Source organism: Lactuca sativa, chromosome 8 (genome assembly GCF_002870075.4).
Source record: "Lactuca sativa cultivar Salinas chromosome 8, Lsat_Salinas_v11, whole genome shotgun sequence".
NCBI lineage: Eukaryota > Viridiplantae > Streptophyta > Magnoliopsida > Asterales > Asteraceae > Lactuca > Lactuca sativa.
Window position 1 is genome coordinate 5,075,139 of NC_056630.2, and position 23,262 is coordinate 5,098,400.

At 34.2% G+C, this 23,262-nt stretch overlaps 1 long non-coding RNA gene across 20 annotated transcripts; it reads right to left on the reverse strand.

Moving 5' to 3' along the window:
* Nucleotides 1–1,569: 1,569 nt before the first annotated feature.
* On the reverse strand, nucleotides 1,570–18,348 carry LOC111903374 (uncharacterized). 20 transcript variants are annotated; one of them, XR_006185838.2, is made up of 20 exons: nucleotides 18,114–18,347; nucleotides 17,891–17,982; nucleotides 17,740–17,788; nucleotides 17,250–17,331; nucleotides 16,822–16,923; nucleotides 16,646–16,744; nucleotides 16,484–16,540; nucleotides 16,343–16,407; nucleotides 16,211–16,269; nucleotides 16,010–16,130; nucleotides 15,481–15,530; nucleotides 15,066–15,147; nucleotides 13,989–14,284; nucleotides 13,308–13,381; nucleotides 13,080–13,148; nucleotides 12,932–13,008; nucleotides 11,607–11,653; nucleotides 10,984–10,996; nucleotides 10,715–10,808; nucleotides 1,570–3,067 (listed from the first exon to the last, which is right to left on the reverse strand). It is a non-coding gene; the product is annotated as an uncharacterized LOC111903374 (long non-coding RNA). The 20 variants fall into 20 exon arrangements; XR_006185840.2 differs by having other exon boundaries at nucleotides 10,875–10,996; XR_008225505.1 differs by lacking the exon at nucleotides 1,570–3,067 and adding exons at nucleotides 4,474–4,659; nucleotides 13,564–13,640 and having other exon boundaries at nucleotides 10,715–10,996; nucleotides 18,114–18,348.
* Between the last annotated feature and the right edge of the window lie 4,914 nt (nucleotides 18,349–23,262).

Here is a 23,262-nt window from a genome sequence, read left to right on the forward strand (position 1 = left end):
GTTAACCCCCGTTTTAATTTCAGGGGCAGACAATATTGTCCCGAAACCCCCATGGGGATCCCGTTAATAACTTACACATATATTTATATATATATATATATAAATATATTAAACAATAATATGATTTTAGCTTCCAATTTCATCAAAAAACATGTTTTTAAGTTGTTAGTATATTGTTTTTAAGATGCCATAACTTTTTTATTTTTAACGTGTAAAATTCTGTTATAAATAATTATTTGTTTCATAAAAAATAGTTTCTTTTAGCCTAAGTAACAACTTCTTTTAGTCCAAAAAAAGCAACCTAAAATCAATCGAGAGTGGGGTGGGGTTAGGAAGGCTGAACATTTCGGGGGCGGGGGTGGGGACGGGGGAACAGGGTAATTTCGGAAACGGGGGCGGGGGATGCACTCCCCGTTTCGTTTGCCTCCGTTGACATCCCTATTTTTCATGGCATATTAATGTAATTTTTAAGATACCCGATTTTACAAATAAGATGGGTAAAACACATATATTGTTTTTTATTGTATGTAGCCGATGGCAATTTTTTGTATGCTTCATATGTACAGTTACAAAATCATACATGAAAGCAAAATCAACATCAAGTGTCATTTACACATTTGGATAACATACATCTTATTAACCTTAGCAAAGCTTTAGACATACTTTTGGTTCCTAACATTGTTGCCATATCTTGTTGATCCAAATTAGAGATTTTGTGAATTTGTGGACTCCATTTGTCTCATAATAGGGACATACGAGGAGTTCAACAAAGTATCCACACATGATGTAAATTAATCATTTAATTATAAAACACACATAAATTTTGCCAAATGAATGTTTCTAGAAAACAAAAAAAGGATAAATCTTATAAAACATAATGATATTCTAAGCATGGTAAAACATGTCAATGATGTCATTTGACCCATCAATCAATCTAAAAAACCTCAAGTATTCAACCAATTGAAAAAGTAAAATAAAGGCCAGCAATATAACTCAATCAGCCGACGCAAATCAAAAGCAGTCATCCAATCACCAAGAATTGGATAATAATCACCAATAAGAAGGGCATAAACCTGGAAAAAAAAAAAAAAACACCATCTGCTGTTTGTCCAGAAATTCACAGCTCTTGTAAGAAATACTCCTTCCGTCCCAAAATTATTGTCCACCTTACTATTTTAGTTTGTCCCAAAATTATTGTCCACTACCAAAAATAGATATACACTTTTACCATATTACTCTAACATTTAATAAAGTAAACTTGAATAATTACAAATGTACATTTCTCATTGTTTTTAGAAAATGACAAAAGGGTCATTTTATTCAAAAAAACAAAACTAATGATTGTTTTTCTTAATCTGTGTGTTTTTTTGTCCGTGAACAATAATTTTGGGACGAACGGACGAAAAGTCAAAAATCTAAAATTAAAAATTACATTCATTAGGAAAAAGTACAATAAAGTTACATTTAAATATATAATTAAAAAATTACATTCATTAAAGTTACAATCATCAAAATGGCTCAAATTCTAGTAACAAGCATTTGAACTGCGAGGCAAAAATATACAAAATATATATGACCATACCGAATGAAATCACTAACAACTTGAAAAAAACATAAGCCTTATTAATAAAAGCATTTTTATATGAGATAAAGTCATTGAGGTTGATAACTACAAATAAAAGTCGACACTTAGGGGCTGTTTGTTTTTTTTGTGAAGAGCTGCGCAACCACTTTTGTCTGCGCCGCGCAGACAACGCATAGACATATGCCCTCGCAGAGTGTTTGTTTTTTGGAAGTGCGCAGACCAAAAAACTTCTGCGCGAGGTCTTCCTGGCGCAGACATGGGCCACTGTCTTCAAACGTTTTCAGACCTCATTTTAACCAAAAAAAAAGACCACCCGTTTTTTTTTTCTTTCTCTTTTTGCTGAAAATGCATTTTTAATCTTTATTACATGAAATTAAGTTTGAAAAATTAATTTATTTCAACAGCTGCAGACGTTAAAAACAAACAGTCTTCTTATTGCAGACTACAGACATTTGGTCCACCTCTTCTGCCGCAGAGGCTTGCAGATGTGGTCCGCAGACTGCAGACATTTTGGTTTCAAAAAAACAAACAGCACCTTACTTGATGGGAGGTCTGATCTGGAGGCTTATGATGCCTTGCTAAATACGCACCTTCAAAAATAGAGCTCAAGGAGTGATCGTTGGTGGAACCAGTGCTAAAGGTCAGTTGATGAACCGGAATGAACACACACATCGAGAAGATGTAAAACAAAGAACGAAGCCAATTAACCTATGATTTTGGGTAATTTCTGAAAACGGAAAATTAGGGCTGGACTTTATAAAAACCTTCAAGATACAGAGACGACAGAGGGTTGATGGCATGTTCAAAAATTAAAAGAAAAAATTGACTTGTTTTGCAATCAATATTAGAAACGGGCTTTGGGAGAATATTTACGCATCCAAAATTGGGGGTATATGGAAGCATCAAAGGCATGTTTCTTTCACGACTATCACCCTCGAAGAGAGACGATGCTAATTTGAGGAAGTGTTGATTGAGCACAACAAGCGAAATTGGTGGTTCAAAGAGAGACAAACACAGATGGAGTTGCTTATTGCAGGACCAATCGAGTGGCTATTAAAAACTGATTGCCCTCTGAGTAGATTGTGTCGTCATTATTTGACGTCGTCAGGTAACATCAAGCTCAGACGTATCACCGAGATACCGGCGGAGGAGGACTGTGAAATCGGCAATGACGGTGTGAACGATAACGAAGCCAACAACGAGGACACCTCCTTCTTCATCAATGATGGCAACAAAATGAAGTCTCATGAAGAGAATGAAGGAACCGATTGCGAACACAAAACAATGAGAAGCGGTGTGAAGTGGTTTGTGGACGAATTTTATTGGATAAAAAAAAGGACTGAGCACAATTAAAAAAAATAAAAAAATATGAACCAATCTTCATCGTATTTATCTCCAAGTTGAAGTCCTTAGTTAAATGCGGCCCGCTACAATTGTCACATCCCACTTGTATAATGTGTATGGATTGACCCATTGTAACACCTACGACCGAGACAGCAGAACATGTCAGGCTGTGTGACTTAGTTCATGGATAATAAGCAAATTAAATATACATCACAAGTTAGAACAATAAGTTACATTTTGAATACAAGGTTTATACAAATAATAAGTTCCTGAATCTGCCTTAACAAGTAGGCCGATATAACAAAACTATATAAAACTAGATTGCCCGAAATCCATGAACATTCCTTCTGCTAAGAGTTGGTTCAATGATCTCTTGAGAATACATGTAGTTTGAGAGTCAACACAAAGGTTGGTGAGAGTTACAGGTTTTCTGCTAACCACTGTAATAATACTTTTAAAAAGTCTAAAAGGTATTTCCCTTGTAGTTAAAACCATGTTCGATAAAGAGATAAATTATAAGTAAATTCATACTTGAAATGTTTGACATATTCATAAAAGTGTATACGATATAGTTTTTCTATAAAAGCCGAGTAAATTTGATATATTCGTAGTATATTAGTTGCTTAAATAGATAGTAAGTTTCTAAAGTGCGTAAATAAATTTGAAGATATAATTGTTATAATTTATACATATCTATTTAACATATGTATAATCTATGCATGATATATGTAAAACAATGCAAAATTGATAAACATTCATAACTCATATTCTTTTGATAACCATTACTTCATAAAATCATAATATTCGTATGATTTATAATTTATAATATGCATCATATAAGTTATCTTTCCTAGTCATAACATATTTTAAACCACTATGACATACGCATGTCATGATAAAAACTAGTCATGATATATTATTTTGACAAAACATTGAATTAAGCTAAATATAAGTTCAACATGCATTTTTCATAACCGATATACATTTTTCATATGTATTCCCCCAAAAATAAGAGGACGTAAACACTCATCCATGACGTGTGAACTCGGACTTGGTTTGATTTGGTGAAGCGTGGCGTAAGAAACCATAATTTACTTCTCCTACGTTGGGACAAACCACGTTATGTAACGAATTTAAACTAAAGGAACCATTTTTTAAATTTCTAAATAAGTGGAGGTGCTGGTTTGTAATTTCTTGAATAGATGGGATTGTTTTGGTTAATAAATACCAAGGGATGAGTTGTTTTTGGATTCAATGAAATCAATGTTTGGAGATTAGGACTGATTTTGATTAAATTAATCAATGGAGGGTTGTTTTTGTTTAATTTAAAAAAAGGTTTGAGGTTCCATTGACCTTTGTCTGATCAAAATAGAAACACGATCTAACAGTCGAAGCCTTGAAGGGGCTCGGTGGTGCCTTACGAGGGTGTTGATTGGAGGAAGTGGCACCGACGATTTGTTTATTATTATTTTTTTAAATCAGAGTAATCTTTTACAGAAAAAAACAGTTGCAGAATTTGTTCCCAAAACAAAATATGATAAAACTTTATCAAAACATTTCTCAAAGAGAATGTATTTTTCATTAAATAATAAAATATCGGGATGTCATGTTTCGATACAGGCCAAAAGCTAAACAGTATAAAATACACCTTACAATAGTTATTTATAACTACTAATCTATAATCCAATATCTCTCGTCAGGTCCACCAACTTATACTTTTGTGTCATTACCTGTAATGCAAAGAAAACTGAGTGGATCAGGCTTGGAAGCTTGGTGAGCGTATATGGTTTTCAACCCACAATAAAATAATTATTATATTTAATTATCAAACAATTACCCATCCTCATTATCTTCGTTTAATCTTCCCTAAAGATATTATCCTAAAGGTCATCTCTTATATCATGTTTACCTCTTATCTCCTTACATCTTATTTCCTTATATGTTTGTTCCTAAGAACTTTTCATAAGGATCATCGCCTACATCGCATAGACAATACTAATTCGGGGATCACTCCCTCAATATATGTCTAGCAAGGGTTAGGGTATCATCATATGATTACGCAGCCACAACATCACCTGAACTCGTAATTCATAATAAGGGTTAGACTATCATCATATAAGTATGCAGACACAACATCACCTGGACTCGTAATTCATCACCTATCTATCATCACTTAATTATCATCACCATTATATCCTCACCTATCTCTTATCACATTATTTAATCACACACCAACTATTTTATCTACCCATGTTCTACCCAACATATTTGTAGATATAAATTAGATATACAGTTTAAAACTTTTTAAAAGCTCGTATAAAACATTCATTCAACATCCATCTCAAGTAAACAAACATACCAAGTTGGGTCTTTATTGCATGCGTCATCGCAAGTTGGGTCTGGCAGACTCCAGGAGTCGTCAGAAAACATACCACGTCGTGGGCACTGTTTACATCTTGGTTTCTGACAGTCTTGGGGTTTCGCGTTCTGAACTTCAGAAATTCATAACTTTCGCATACGAACTTCGTTTTCGACATTCTTTATATCGACACATAGGTGAGAACAAGATCTACAACTTTCATTTAGACTCCGTCGTCTAATTTTTACTTTATTTTTAATATATTATTTTTAGTAGGCCGGGACAGTAAAACTCCGTTCGAAAATCATAACTCCTTCGACTGACGTCCGTTTTCGTCTGTCTTTTCACCGTTGGACTACTATCGACGAGATCTTCAATTCTCGTTTAGATTGTTTCGGATAAATATCGCTCGATCTCATATTCAAAGTTTGGGATGTACACTGCTAAGCCGAAACTTCAAAAAATCATAACTTTCTCATACGAAGTCAGATTTGGGCGTTCGTTTTATGCACGCTCTCGGTTTAACGAACAATACGACTTTCGTTTAGATCACTAAGGCTAAACATCACTCTAACGTAAATTCACTATTTACGTCGCGTTGTGCCGTGCCGGTTCTGTCGCGAAACTTCGACAGGTCATAACTTATTCGTTATAACTCGGATTTTGGCATTCTTTATATGTACAAAATCCTTGTAACATATACTACAACTTAGTTAATATTAATCCTTCTAAATAATCTTCCATCAAAAAAGTCATTTTTGATGTTTATCGTCTCTAAATTGACTAGCCCGGATATACGGGCGTTACAGCATGTCCTACTACACTGTCGTTCACAATAAATTGATTGTCTTACTACACTGCCGACTCTTCCTTTTACAGTAGGTCCTACTACACTGCCGACTCTTCCTTTTAAGCATGCATGCAAGCATGTCCTTGGTGTCCTCCTTGATTTATCTCGCACACAAGTCGCCTCGATTAACGTGACGTCAGTTTCAGAGCACATAAAAATATTTCGAAAGTGCTTGGATAATTTCATAGTTATGATGATTTAAAATATTCAAACAGAATTCAAATCCGATATACGGATCTCCGTAAAACAGTGTTTGAAGTTTCACGTCAATCGGGTTTTTATTCGTCAGTTTTTGCGAAACTGATTTGGTTCCGAGCTAAATATACTGGAATAGTAAAATCAAATACTAGACCGAAACTTGAGTTTAGAAACATGATCAAAATTCATTTACGAGATGGGTAACTACCTCAAAATGAGTTGTGTAGTGTCCGATACCGGGTAAAGCAGGTATATACTTGCTTAAAAACTTAAAACATGGATAACTTTTTCATACGATCTTTGTTTTGGACGTTCTTTATATCCACGCAGTCCTAAAAACATGTTTTTATCCAATTTCATCATCCATGGCCCCTATGTAGGTCAAATGCAAAAAAGATTTTTACGACATCATATTTCACTGGTTTTTGAACTGCTTACTGTTTGATGACAATGGTCAAATTTTTGAGCATTTCATTTTGAGGTATCACGAAGGCACTTACGAGTAACATGATTTCATTTGCATTTAAAATCATTGAGGTACTATGACGTAGGTCCTACTACACTGTCGTTCACAATAAATTGACTGCCTACTGACTTAGATTTTGGGATGTCACATTACCTCCCCGTTAAAGGAATTTTTTCTGGAAATTATTTCTTTCATATTATTATTTAGTTCCACTACTAGAGGGAGCACCACTAAACAGTTGTGGGTACTTCTACTTCATCTGATATTCGCGTCCCCAAGTAAGCTCCGACCCTCTACGAGAGTTCCATCAGACCTTTACTATAGGTGTGCGACTTTGTTTGACCCTTTTGGTTTCTCGATCCAAGATCTCCATTGGTTATTCCACAAAGTGAAGTTTAGTGTTGACCTGGACCTCATCAAGAGGAAAACAAGGTTCTCATCAGAGAGTCACTTCTTAAGATTACACACATGGAAGGTATCACGAAATTTGTTGAGTTCTTGAGGTAACTTGAGTTTGTAAGCTATCAGACCAACCTTTCCCAGGATTTCAAAAGGTCTGATGTAACATGTAACAGGGGTTTAGTTTACCTCATTTTCCAACTTGAGTTTGGGTACTTCATCAGACCAACCTGTCAAGTACTTACGCTAAAAACAATGACAAAATACTTAAATAAAAAAGCAACTTTTTAAATAATTTGAAATGTATGGTCATTTGCTACCACATCTATCTCGATCAAACCATTCATTTCTCTAATTTTTGTAAACCTATAATAATAACTATTGTTGTATGAAAATATTATACTAGGATATATGTATTATATTTTGAATATATTTGGAGATGAGGCATGTATATCAGGTTGTAAAATAAAGGATCTCAAATTGTATCTTATATATATCATCAACCAACACAGAAACGGGACACAGAATCTTTTGATACGCTTTTATGGTATCAGAGCGCTCTTCTTGATTTATCCTAATTTTGCCGCCAATCCTCCTTCTCCTTCTCCCCTATGATCGGATTTCTTCTTCTTCTTTCCTTTCAACGATCGCAACCTTCAATCAACTACTATGGATAAGCTACATCCAGCAATCACAGTGACAAACATCCACAACTTCATCCCTGCAAAACTTGAGATCTAGTTTATTTACATGTCAATCTTGTGTTTTTGGCAAGCAAGTTAAACTTCCATTTATTGAATCTAGTTTATTTACATGTTCTGCGTTTGATATTGTTCATTGTGATTTATGGACTTCACCGATTCTAAGTTCGGGTGGTCACCGTTATTACATTTTATTTTTGGATGATTATACAAATTATCTTTGGACATTTCCAATCTCTCAAAAATCACAGGTCTTCTCTACTTTTTTATCCTTCCATGCCCTTGTTAAAACTCAATTTGAACGTACAGTTAAATGCTTACAATGTGACAATGGTACCGAGTATAATAACAACGCCTTCCATAAATTTTGCTGTCACAATGGTATGACTTTCCGCTTCTCCTGTCCCTATACTTCCCCCCAAAATGGTAAGGTGAAACGCAAAATCCGCTCTATCAACAATATCATACGCACTCTCCTTACCCATTCCTCAGTACCACCTTGTTTTTGGCATCATGTCTTAGAAATGCTACTTATATTTTAAACATTCTACCTGCCAAAACAAAGAACTTCACCACTCCAACCTTTCTTCTCTACAAACGTCATCCTACTTACAATCATCTACGTACCTTTGGTTGCCTATGTTTTCCCCTTCACCCCTTCCCCACCACCATTCACAAACTCGCCAACCGTTCTTCCCCATGCGTTTTTCTAGGGTATCCTTCTAACCATCGGGGGTATAAATGTTTAGACCTATCATCCAACAAAATAATAATTTCCCGTCACGTAGTCTTTGATAAAACTGTCTTTCCTTTCTCAAAACCACAACCATCACCCTCTTCCTATCAATTCCTCCACACCGACCCTCACCCATCTATATGGTGCTCTCAACTTCCTCCTACCACAATCACCCCCTCTCCATCTCTTATCCATAACCCAACTCGATCTCATACCACAACTACAACTCACGATAGATCCCCTACCATTCTCACCTATTCACGTCGCTCCAAACAACCAACAATCCCTTCCCAACTTGTTGATCAGCCCCTTTCACAGTCTCAACAACCTTCACAAACTGTCCCCACATCAACAGTACCACCTCCTACTCGTCACCCAATGCAAACCCGAAGTCGGACCGTTACCTCCAAACCTAAAGCTCCAATGAACCTACATGCTACCACCCTTTATCCTCTTCCTAAAAATCCATCTGACGCCCTTTCAACTCCCGTTTGGAAGTCTGCCATGATAGATGAATTTAATGCTCTTGTTGAAAATAAGACGTGGGAACTTGTTCCTCGTCGACCTGATATGAATGTAATTCGATGTATGTGGATATATAAACATAAAACTAATGCTGACGGGTCCCTAGAACGCTATAAGGCCCGTCTTGTTTGTGATGGCAGGTCTCAACAGGTGGTAAAACCGGCTACTATTCAAACAGTCCTTAGCATTGTTGTTTCTCATTCTTGGCCGATTCACCAACTCGACGTCAAGAATGCTTTCCTTCACGGTCATTTATCTGAAACAGTGTTTATGCATCAACCGGTTGGGTTCCAAGACTCTCGTTTTCCTGATCACGTATGTCGTCTTAAACGGTCTCTCTACGCGTTAAAACACTTGGTACCAAAGGTTCACTGATTATGTTCTAACTTTGGGTTTCAAAAACAGTGCATCAGATCACTCTCTATTTATTTATCATCACGGTCAGGAAAAAACTTACATACTTTTATATCGGTTGATGGCTCAACTCTCTCATGAATTCGCTATGAAAGATCTCGGTTCTCTAAGTTTTTTTCTTGGGATCGCTGTCTCCAAAATAGCCTCTGGTTTGCATTGTAAGTCCGTAGCCACACCGGTTGATACATCGGGAAAACTAAGTGCTAATGATGGTCCACTTATTGATGACCCAACTTCTTACCGAAGCTTGGTCGGGGCAGTTCAATATTTAACGTTTACGAGACCCGATCTCACATATGTCGTGCAACAAATCTGCATGTATATGCATGCACCTCGAGCATAACATCTACATGCACTCAAGCGGATTCTACGGTATGTTCAAGGGACTATCTCATTCGGTCTCACCATTCATAAGTCTCCTGTTACTTCCCTAATAGCCTACACTGATGCCGATTGGGCCGGCTGCCTGGACACTCGACGCTCCATTTCGGGATATTGCATTTTTCTCGGAAATAATCTGCTATCTTGGTCGTCTAAGCGACAAACCACTCTATCCCGATCTAGTACCGAGGCAGAGTACCGTGGTGTGGCAAATGTTGTGGCAGAATTGTGTTGGATTCGAAATTTGCTTTTGGAGCTTAATCACCCACATTCTCGCGCCTCTATTGTTTATTGTGATAAGCGCAATTTATTTGACAGCCAATCCAATCCAACATCAGCGAACAAAACACATAGAATTAGACATACATTTTGTTCGGGAGAAGGTTCAACGCGGGCAGGTTCGGGTGTATCATATATCGTCTCGTTATCAAATCGCTGATATTTTTACTAAAGGACTACCTCGGGTTTTATTTGATGACTTCCGTTGCAGTCTCAACATCTGCTCACCTCCCGTTTCGACTGCGGGGGTATATTAGACTAGGATATATGTATTATATTTTGAATATATTTGGAGATAAGGCATGTATATCAGGTCCTAAAATAAAGGATCTCAAATTGTATCTTATATATATCATCAACCAACACAGAAACGGGACACAGAATCTTTTGATACGCTTTTAGAAAACCCTACAACATGAAATTGCAATAAATATAATATGTAGGTGATGGAAGTTGGAGGGTAAAATAGTCATTTACCTGCCAATGGTTTTTGATAGTCATGTACTCTAACATACTGCCTCTCTGTGTATGTTGAATCTTATGAATAAGAACCCATTAAAAATGCCCAAACCTAGAATTACATGTCGTTAACAGATTTAGTTAAAATTAGCCAAAAGGGTAAATACGTCAATTTTACCAAAATATAAAAAACTTGGTCACAAGGTTGTCACAGAAGAGTTGTAAAGTTGTTTTCCTAGGAAAAACTTGGTCACAAGAGGGTCTTGAAAGTTATTCACAGCAATAACCTCTTCTGATGATCTGAAACAAAAAATGAGTTGTTATAAGCAACAATAACTTCTAAATGTGGAAATGAAAGAGATGAATTTTGTTTAGGTTTTATTTAATTTGATTGAACATAGAAATGAAAGAGAAGAAGAAAACGGGGGCAAAATGGTCATGTACACATATTTAACATATGTGTTGTTAAACTTGTTATGCTCCTTAAACGTAAGCCAAATAATTTTTTAAGAGAAGTGGTGAATTTTGTTGAGGGTAAAATATGTTCCTTCAACATGGAAATGGAAGAGATGAAAAAGACATTAGCAAAATGGTCTTTTTCATAATTTTAGCATATAGGCTGTTTGAAGTTTAGACCAAAGGCATTATCATATTTAAAAAAAAAAAAAAATTGTTTTTAGGGATTTAACATATATGATAATTTTGTTTTTAAGGAGAGAGAGAACTTTGTTGAAATTTCATCATGCTCCTTGAATATGGAAATGAAAGAGATGATGATGAAAGGGACAAAATGGTCATTTTCATAAATTTAACATCTAGTTGACAACCCTGGTACCAAAAGCGTTATGAAACCATGAAATAAGGAGCAAAATTGCAAAAAAAGTCTCCCATTAGGACCTAAACCACCAACCTGACAATAAGAACATGCTGTTTAACTGCTAGCAAGAAACTCCTCCACTATAGAAGTAAAAGAGAATCTGTTAGTACTTATAATCTCCATTTTTGTAACCATACTCCATAAATTTCAGTTAGTAAAAAGAAAAGCGTGCAAAGTCTAACAACCGGACCACAATTACATATGCACATGAATTTGACATTAATAACTTTTAAATTAAGTGAACTTTTCAACATGAAAAAAATAGATTGAACTCTTTGCTAAAAGAAAGCAATTTTTATCAAGTCAATCATAGATATAGACACAAATCCAGAAAATATAAGATGTCATTATCCAGGTAGCGCTATATCTGTGAAGCACTTATTAAAAAAGAAAAAGAAAAAAAGGTTATTTGGCCTTATATCAGGAACAATACACAATCTGATATGATATAAGCTTTTTTCCAAAATCAGTTGGATATACTAAATATCAAACCCATCAGATGTAATATCAGGATAAATTAAAACCCAAAATTTACAAAACATGCAAGAATCTGAGCAAAACCTTTAAAACATGGAGAAACGTAACAGAAACGAGCATACAGCTTCTAAAAGAGGCGTGCCAAAGGAGCATGCCAGGTGTCCCCAAATACAAATCCATTTCACTTCTTAATTAGGTAGATTATTCGAAGGATAATGTCACAATAAGAAAAAAAAATCGAAGTACAGTTTTATACTTGGGTAAATTTTTTAAAGCATAATGCCCTAATAAAAAAAAGATGAAAGTGCAATGCAATCTATAACTGTTGCAACTGAAAAAAAAAGTTTACGGATGGTTATATAGAATTGTTATTTTTCTAGAAAATTGTAGTTTATGAAAAAATCCAAGTCATTCAGGTTTTACTTTATGAAAAAGATTAAAAAACAAATTGTATTACATAAAATTCCCAAGGATTTGGGTCACCCATCGTGTTTCTCTTTATGAAGTTCACAATATATATATTTGATACTTTTAAATCATAAGGAAAAAGCTCTTTGTGGACAAAAACAATTTTTTTTTGGAATCTTTGGATCCATCATATTAAGAAGCAGGGGTTGATAACCAAAAAGCCTGCACATTTATTCATTATAATCAAATCCATGTAATTTAAATGGAAGAATGAAAAAAAACAATGGACTTTAAAAACTTTACATGTAACTAACAGGATGATCAAAGGATTCATGGTGTCCGAAAAAGATACACATACACACATGTTGGTACAAAATTAGGTAGAAGCTAAATAAATAATTTTAAAATGATAAAATTTGAAGTCTTAGAACTGTGTGTAAGTTTGACAGAATATAATTAGGTGAAAAACTTACACAGATGGGTATACTTTCAATAGGTGATGGGTCTATGCATCAGCAATAACCTACTCCTTTGTCACCCACAACTTACACTACATGGGTAAATTGGCTAGTAAACAAGTTACTTAACATGAAAGCATTGTAAACAGATGAATTTATATACCTCAACATTTGGTTGTCGAACATCTGATTGATGCTTACAACATTTGCAATTATTTTGAAGCTCTATAGCCTGTAGGGTTGAAGTATAGAATTAGTTTCTTGTCTACAAGCTAAATGAAACAGAGCTTCAACTTTTTCGTATCATCTAAATAACACACAACGAGATTCAGAACCATGGAGAATATCCCACATATACAAAAAAAATAATTAGTGAATAAGAAATAGAAACCTTTGGTGTCCACTTGTAGCAACATCATCTGGTTTTGGTGGATGAAAAGAGAAGGGTGATTGGTTGTTACTTCCCTAAGAAGCACCAATTCATATGGCAAATACATCAGTATGAAAGAATAAAAACTCGAATAAAGAAAAAAAAACTCATGTTATTGGAGGTAAATGTTTAAGTATGTTAACAAGACAAAATTTGAAAAAAGTTCAGCAAAGCCAAACACACTACATTATGATTCAACAAAAAGATTTGAAGTTACCTGAGTAATAAGTTTTAAAAATGATACAACATCTTTTGGGTTTAGTTTCACTAGTGTGGTTGGGGCTAAATGCAAGTCTAGAACATCCCACATATACAAAAAACAGGATACGCTATTAGTTTGATTAGAGTTTAAAATGGAGATTGAGGAATTTTAAGTTTATATATAGGATGAGGGATAAAACGATAGGGGCAAAATAGTCATATTTCACTTGGACTTCACTGGCATTTTGCAACACCATCAGTACCAGGGACAAACCTTGCAACAAAACTATACTTTTATTGACCTCTGGTACAACAAATGAAATATCTAGATGAAAACCATAACTTTTGAGATATATCACAAGGACAAAATTGTGATTTACTCTATAAATAATAATAATAATAATAATAATAATAATAATAATAATAATAATGGCATGTTACCTGGCAATAACCAAGATCAAAAGTTGTAGAACAAGTCAAGAATATATCATCACCTTAATAGAACGACAATTACCTGTCAGTCCTTACCTTAAAAACAATAAGAAAATACTCAAATAAGAAAACCACATTTTAAATAACTTGAAAAGAATTTGCAATAAACGTAATATGTGGGTTATAGAAGTTGGAAGGGTAAAATAGTCATTGCCTTTTGATAGTCATATACTCTGATGTGTTAATTAACTACTCTGTGCGTATGTTGAACCGTATGAATAAGATCCCACTAAAAATGCCCAAACCTGGAATTACATGTCATTAACAGATTTTAGTTAAAATTAGTCGAAAGGGTAAATTCGTAAATTTTACCAAAAGTTTTTATCTTCGTTCTTATGCATGTATTTTAAGATTTTCCTGTATTTTTTTATTTTTTTTAGAAATTCATATCTTATTTTTTGCATATTCGTTTTAATGCATCTATAATACTAGTAGTAAAAACATGTAATAGTTCTATTTTTGTTTGTTTTTTTCCTCAAAAGTGTACCTTTTTTCTTACTATTATGTTACAACTAAATGTAATCCTAGTCATGCTTATTATACATATATATATTCTGTCCCACCCATATTTCCTTTGTTTTACAATTTTATACATATTTTGATAGGAATTTCAAACCAAACAATTTTATATATGTGAGTAGTTTCTAATTGGCTTTTGCCTTTTATTCACACACAACACTTTTGATTCCGCTCCAATGCATAGAGATACTACTAGTGGTCACAACTTATCTTTTGTAATCAGTGGATAATTTCTCTGTATCACATGCAATTATCAAATTCAATACGGATTTTATGCTTCAGATTAATATCTTCGCTATCACATGCTTTTATTGTCAATAATTGTATATAACTCTAGTAAGCTGATTTATAGGCTAGAAATCTGAGACTCAGGGTGATAAATAGCTTGTGTATTGAGTATATATTGAGGATTCTTCTCAAAGAGGAGACCCATCTTTTTTTCCCTAAAAAACTCTCTAAATTGTCAAATTATTAGTGTAGTTTGTGAGGGTAGAAGAGTAAAGTTACTTGCCACTTTTTTGAATTGGATCAGAATCCAGTGGAAACAGAAGCAGTCGTTTTGTTTGAAGTAGTTGTGCATTGAGCTGCCCTATCAAAACAAAATTAGACATGTTAGAAACCGCAGCTAATAAATGGAATAGCTGATTCCGACAGAGTTGGGATTCAAGATTCCATTTCATGACGTATTTGGTTGACAATTGGGACAGAATTCAGTTCTGTTGGATTTTCTTGAAATTCTATTCTTAGTAATCGCTTCGCAGTCAAATTCCTTTAAATTCCAAATTTGAAGGACTTCAACCATTCACGAGGGCAGGTGGTTTCAATTTCAGTACTCTTTTTTTATTAAATGGCCAAAATACCCTAGATCACGGTTGAAATGTGGACCTAATCTTTCCATAAAAAAATAAAAAAAAAAACTTACGATTCATCTTTCATGATGAATAATGATATTGGAGAGAGATCACTCAAGCACTGCGAGAAAAAAAAATGTTTCTTACAAACATTAGCAAAATATTGTGTATAATAAAAAAAACCACAAATAATTAACAATCAAATTTAGTTTTTTTGCAATGTTCGTCCCTGCCACTAACGGTGTTAAAAAAAAAAGGTTTTAAAGTAATCTAACCTAACAACCTTTAGTTTTCTGTTTTTTTCTTCGGTTTGTTGGTACCGTGGATCTTAATTTTGTTTTAGTTTTAGTTTAATTTTTGGGTTTTGGTTTGATTAGAGTTCAAGATGAAGATTGAGGAATTTTAGGTTTAGAGGATGAAGGAGAAAAAGAGAGGGACAAAATAGTCATTTCACTTGGACTTCACAAACATGTTGCAATACTATCAGGGATAAACCTTGCAAAAAAACTACTATACTCTTATCTAGATGAAGATAATAAGTTTTGAAATATCACAAGGAAGAAATTGTAATTTACTCTATTAATAATATTGGCATGTTACCTGGCAATAACCAAGATCAAAAGTTGTAGAACAAGTAAGTCATCAATATATCATGCACAATGCATACATTTGGATTATCATCACCCTCATAAAAAGGCAATGCGATGTCAAGTCCTTATACCTTAAAAACAAAAATAAAATACTTAAATAAAAAACCACATTTTAAATAATTTGAAATGAAATGTATGGATATTTTCATACCACATCTTTCTCGATCAAACCCTCCTTTTCTCTAATTTTTGTAAACCTTTTAGCCTGTTCTGGAGAAATACAGAAATTGCAATAAATATAATAAGTGGTTGATAGAAGTTGGAGGGCAAAGTAGTCATTTACCTCCCAATTGTTTTTGACAACATACTGCCTCTTTGCGTATGTTGAATTGTATGAATAAGATCCTACTAAAATTATGAACTTCACATATATATATATTCGATAACCTAATCATAATAAAGTTGATATTTAAGGAGTGAAAACCTCTTTATGGACTGAAACAAATTCTTTGGGAACCTTTGGATCCATTGCACCATTACTCTAACAAAAATGGATAAATCATTCATATATTCGATAATAATTGGAAAACAAAATTATCTTCTATTAAAGTATTAAGATACGATCCAGTAACAAAAATTACAATACCTGATCCCATTTCTTGTACAGATCACCAGAAAGAATGAAATGAAATCGACACTTTCTTAACATAATTGGAGCAAGCATCACAGCTGAATGAAGAGATTCCTGCAAAAAACTGAAGTTTTTTAGAAAAATCCCATATATAATATTTTTATCCACAAAAGGGAATTATTGACTATTACCTCATAAGAGAAATGAAAGCAAACACCAACACCCTCTTTATCTTGACCACTTGTTTTCAACATTTCAATCCACCAAAGGCCACACCATGAGGCATTGATGTCCTAAATAAAAGCACACCTTTTAAATAAATAAAAGAAATGACAAATATTTATTGTAAAGAACTACCAGACATACTACAAAAGTGTTGAAGGTGTTTTCCGTGCAATATTCAGCATCTTTTTTTGATTGATCCAACATGAAGTATATATATATATATATATATATATATATATATACACTTCAGTTTGGATCATAGCTTTTATAATCAGTGGATAGAAGACGAAAATCACACAAAACCCTTTGAGATTCAATGGATCTAAAACCGTATCTTTGTAGTAGCCTTGGAACAAAAAGCTCAGCAACTGAAATGTCAAAAAAATCACAACACCTCTTGGAAGTATCCTCAATTGATTGAGATTCAAGCATTTTGACCTTATGCCCCCAAAAATCAAACTTCAATCTCTAAAATCCTGCAGTAAGAAAACTACAAACTTGAGTCCAAATATTTTTGTATCAATGACAACCAAAATCTGTTTCAAATATGGAAATTTTAAAGTTCATCCTACTGTATATTAATTGGAAAGGAAACCTAACTTAATTACAACTTTTAGTTAGAACCAAAATACACTTCTATTTCTAAATGAGTTAAAAATGCAAAGAATAAATTATCTTTCCCTAATTGAATCTCTAATCGCTCAATAAGTTGTTTAATATTTAAATTTGGCTTGTGCTTATTTACTTCTCTCTACTAGTTTAATCCAATAACATTTTCACCCTCAAAACAACTCTTTAACTTAATTAAGGCATTTCATCAAACACCTAACAGTGTCTACAACTAAACAATATTTTTTTAGGTTTCAAGACTACTTAAATATTACCGTTGCTTGACCAATCATCTTCACTTGATGGGTGCTTCTATTACGTGACCTGGTTCAAAAAACCAACAAAACAAAAAATTAATAGACGAGAAATAGAAAGAAAAAAGAAACCCAGAAATCAGAAGAGAAACGACACAATTAAACTCACAACCTAGAAATCAGAGGAGAAAGACCTGGACTCTTTTTCTTGATCGATGATGACGGTGAACCAAACTGACATCGGAACCAGACGTCACACTACAACTATAAAGAATAAAGGTAGAACCCAATAGCTCGATGAATCCAGTGATGAAGGGATTAGCCTAATTTTAAATACCTAAGAACAAAAACAAAAACGAAATCAATAAAACACACAAAAAAATCAAGAACGTTACCTAACAACGGAAGAGGGAAACGCAGAGGACTGTTCAACGCCGGAGAATGAAAAAAGAGGAAACGGTGGTTGTCGATGGAAGAAAAAAGGGAGGAAGATGCTGCCTGCAAATAAAACCCTCTTCTTCAAAGAAACATGTATGTCTCCGGCGGTGTTTGGAGAGAAGCGAGAGGGACGAGTGAAAGAAGATTATTTTAAGCGCGAATACACCGACTCAACCCTTTGGACTTCCGATTTCTAACGGTTCTTTTTATAAAACATTCCTAAATTACCAAAATAACATTTCCATTTATCTTAACTTAACTTTTGTTTTTCACTTTTCTAAACCACATTTTTATCTTTTACTAAAAACTACGTTTTTTATTCTACACTTTGACCCATTTTTTTTAATTTTTATTACAAATTTGTTCTAAACTTATTTTCTTACAACTTTCTTTTTATATATTTTCTAAAATTTAGGTTTTTTTTTTTAAATGTTACAACTTTAGAAATTTTGATTTTTTACAAATATTCTTTTATTTGTGTTTTATATATGCTTTTTTTTTTAGATTTCTTTGATTTTATAAATTATATTTTTTTAATTCATTTTCTATATTTTCTAAAAATTATTTTTTACATATTTGTTTTTTTTAATTTGTTTTTAAAAATTATTATTTTGTTAGAAAATTATTTTTTACAAAGATTTATATCTTTGTTTTTATGCATGCATTTTAAAATTTTTACAATTATTATTTTTAAATTTTATTTACTATTTTTTGCATATTCGTTTTCATGCTCTATAGTTATAAAAACTGATCCTTAGTAGCGTAGTTTATTGTTCGTTTGTCATCTCATTTGTACGATGATAATTAGGTTAAAAATATTTTGACTTATTCATTTTTAAAAACCAATGAATAATCTTTTTAAGGAGTGCATTTTTATGTTACAGTTAAATATAATCTTACCGTAGATTAAGTCATGCTTATTGTACATATTATATTTTCTGCAAGATATTTTATGTCCCATCTAAATACCAATTTTTTTCAATTTTGGAATGGTGAAAACATTTAAATATTTCAAAGGAGACACATCCTTAACTTAAGTAATATAACGTTAAAAGGTTTATCGTTTTCATAATCTTTAAAATATCTACCAATATATAACTAAAGAAAAATAAAAATGTTGAAATATTTAAAATATCGACAAGTTCAATCACTATCTAGATTTCAACCATCATCCAAAAGAACGAAAATTTATGAATCTTTCAAAACTCAAAACTCAAAATCCTCACTCTGAACCTATCATGAACTATTTGTTTTATTCTCTGTTACAATCATTTCTTCTCTGGTCCCATTGTGTCATTGATTTTATATCCCCGTCATCGAGCCACTACTCACATTGGCACTCTCCGTCGGACCGGCATGTATCGTTCCATAATCATGGTCTGTCGATTGCTCTCCGCTCTTACAAATTGTTTCTCATACTCGCTATTTTTTTATTCTCATCGCTCCTCTCTCTTTTTTTTTGTCAAACTTGTAGATATTTTATCTTTATTTGTTAGAAAACATAGGTTGAAATGGAACATAGAAAAAGAAAAGTTTATTAGCCTATTGATTATAACTAAGAGATGAGTGACTTAGACAACAATTTGAGAGTTATTGATGGTTATTTTGTAACATCAAGCAAATAATAGTTAGATATTTAATTTATATTTAATATTTACTAAAATTTATGTAACATCTCGAGATTTGCATGTATTTCTAAATCCTCTCTTTTATTACTATTTTGTCATTTCTAGTTTGTGGGGATGGAAGAGTGAAGTCATGAGAAGCCTAAGGGATAAAGTTGCAACTTTGGGATCAAGAAGAGTAAGCTAAGCGTACATAAGGTACGCTAAGTGTACTAGGCGCGCCCTAGTACGCTGGGCGTACTCACGTCAGATGGAAACCCTAATATTTAGGGTTTGGGTGCTATATAAACGTCCTTATGAGCTCATAACCCTCTATCATCTCAGCCTCCATAGTTTTGAGCCGTTTTTCCCTAACCCCTCTCTTGAGTGTGTGGGATAAAAGTGTGTGTTTTGAGTAGTTAGAGAAGAAGGTATTGCATCAAGAAATTGGGAAGGAAGGCAAGCTTGAAGATTTGAAGTTATCATGTCCTCTAGAAGCTCCAAGAGGTAAAAATCTCAAACCTTTATGCTTGTATGATGTAGATCTTGCCTTATTAGCTTTATGACACCTTTTTTGTCCCAACAAGTCTCAATATTGTGCATGTTGTGTTTTGGACATGATAAGTTGTCCTTTCAGACCCTAGGAAGGGTCCTAAGTGATAAAAATGATCTCCCAATGGCTAAAAGTGCCCCATGCATGTAGTAGAAAGGTCTTAATGGGTTAAGACCATGTATTAATAATTTTTTGGATATCCAAAGTCTTAAATTTTGAGACTTTATGGCTCTAAGACACATTTGGTCGATGGATCTGGAATTTGGGCTTAAGTGCTTAAGCCATTAAGCACTTATTAGAGTTTTGATAAAATTTGCGTACGCCCATCGTAAATTATGTATGCCCAACGTACTGAGTCAACCACCACTATGGTGGTCAACGCAAGGCGAAGTACGCCCAGCGTACCAGAGGAGTATGTCCCGCGTACAACCTTTGGACTTTTGGCGATTTGGGCTTCGGGATTGGGCCATTTTTGGTCCAGTTTGACATGGGCCTTGCTGGACTTTCTGAATAGATGCGTTTTGGGCCAGTTTTGGTAATGGATCTTAAAATGAGGCCCAATTTGGGAGTTGGGCCCAATTAGGAAAATTGGGCCAATGATAGGCCTTTTATATGTTGACTTTTGGATCATGGATTTGGTATTGGGCCTTGGCCTAAATTAGAGAAACGGAAATAATGGACTATTACCCTATGTGGGACCCTTGGTCAAGATTGATATCCCAATTGTTGACTTAGTATTCGTTATTTTGGATAGTTCAGGACTTTCAGTGAGACAGCGGTCGGAGACTTTTAGGCCAGTTCAGCATTACATGTGAGGTGAGTTCTTCTTCTACACGACGAGTTGGGGCCTCCATCTCATAGTGTAGAAACTAATAAAGTCGCATGGATTTTGGAACCTACTCGACGAGTTGGAGCTGAATGGGAAAACCCTAATTTTTAGGGTTTGCACCCTATTTAAAGGACTTAAATTGCATTCTTTTGCCTCCCTTATTACCTCATTGCCCAAAGAAGGAAACCCTATGTGACAACCCGAAACTTTTTCCGTTTTCTGTTATGCATTTCCGTTAATGAAATTTCAGATCCGTTAACTTTCCGTCAAAATTTTGGTTTAATAAAATAATCTAGTTATGCTTAAATAACTTGTTTACGAGTCGAAACCAAAAATCGCGCATGAACCTGAAAATCTCGAAAATCAACATTTTTGGTCTAAAGGGGATTACGACCGTAAACTAGGTTTACGGCCGTAAACTCGTTTACAACCGTAAACTGGTTTACGACCGTAAACCCTGTTTACGGTCAGTGATAAGTGGCCCCCACTTTCACCCTATAAATACGATGCCTACGACTTCATTAGGACGTTTTTATGGCCGCATTCTCTCCTCCTCTCTCTAAGGTTCTTCAACCGTAAACTCCTTAAATCGCATTTAAGCTCCGGAAAACATCAAAAAACACCATTTGGAGTATTTTGGAGCATCTGGAATCACATCTCGCATCAAAATCAGCATTCAAAACCTCGTTTTCCAAGTTTACGGTCCGAGCTTCAAAGACCGTAAACTCAGTTCTTGAGTTTACGGCCGTAAACTCAGCCACCTGCTGAAACCGTAAACTCATTTCAGAAACCGTAAACCCATCTTCAGAGACCGTAAACTCGAGTTCTAAGGCTGTAAACTCATTCCTTCGATTCAAACAAGTCTCGGTAACATTCCTCAACCAAATTCAAGTGTTTTCCGACACTTTATTCATCGAAATCGCTAATTTAGATGCATATATGTATTTATTTGACAATAGGATTTCGTTAAGTGTCACGTGCAACAACTCGGGAACCTTCTTTTCAGTCAACAACTCCACGCAACAACTGTGAGTTCATACCCCTACATTTTTCCGTATTTTTAAGATTTTCAGGGGGGGAATACAAGCTAAACATAAATATTTTTCTTATAAGCTAAACATAAATGTTTTCAGGAATATACATAAAACTTATGCAAAAATTCATACTTTATTTCCCTTTTGTACTATGTCGAGCATAAGGGACGTTTTCACGAAAATTGCATAGTTTTTACGGATTCGATATTCGCTTCATTATTCATACAAACTATAATCAGTATAGTTGGGAATTTCTCTAAGAACTTATCAAGCATGAAAACTTTTTCTACTAAACATATGTACTGGAACAGAAACTATTTACAGTTTATATCATTGTTTTATCATGATTTTTCATAACTGTAATTTATCATTATACGTGGTATACACTCAGATTTACATTACGGTAGAACGCCACTGCTTTACTTGTAAACTAGATTGTATGATACTGTGAGGCGTTACTTCATTACTGTACCCTTAGGTGTACACGGATAAATCCTACCACCGTATAACCAGATTCTCCTGGAGGGAGAGCGTGAGGTTTGTGAATAGATCTATTCGGGACTGACAATCCCACATCTGGACTGCTAGCTACAGTTAGGCGGGCACGCCTGAGATGTACAAATGCCATTTAACATCAACGCCTGAAGAACATTGGAAAGGTCACTAGTCATATCAAGCATGGTTATACGACTCACATTATGTATGAATCACCGAGAGTTTACCAACCTGGTTTTCTTCAGTAGTTTTATTTATACCAAATAGAACTAAACACACTATGCATACTAGCCGAGCCAGGGTTTTCAAAACCGAATCATTTATGCTACGATTTTACATTTAAATACGTATACTTCATGATTAGCTTTAGCTAGTCACATGAAGTAGTATTTTGCATATCTCTACGATTTTCAGAAACGAACATTAATGGTTGTATACGAAATCGATCACACTACGTTTTTCACTAAAGAAAATATCAGATTTTCTTGAAACTACATAATCGTTTTGGCTCGCTCATCAACAAGTTTTAATTACAAATTACTGCTTATGAACTCACCAGCTTTATGCTGATATTTTTCAAACTGCTTGTAT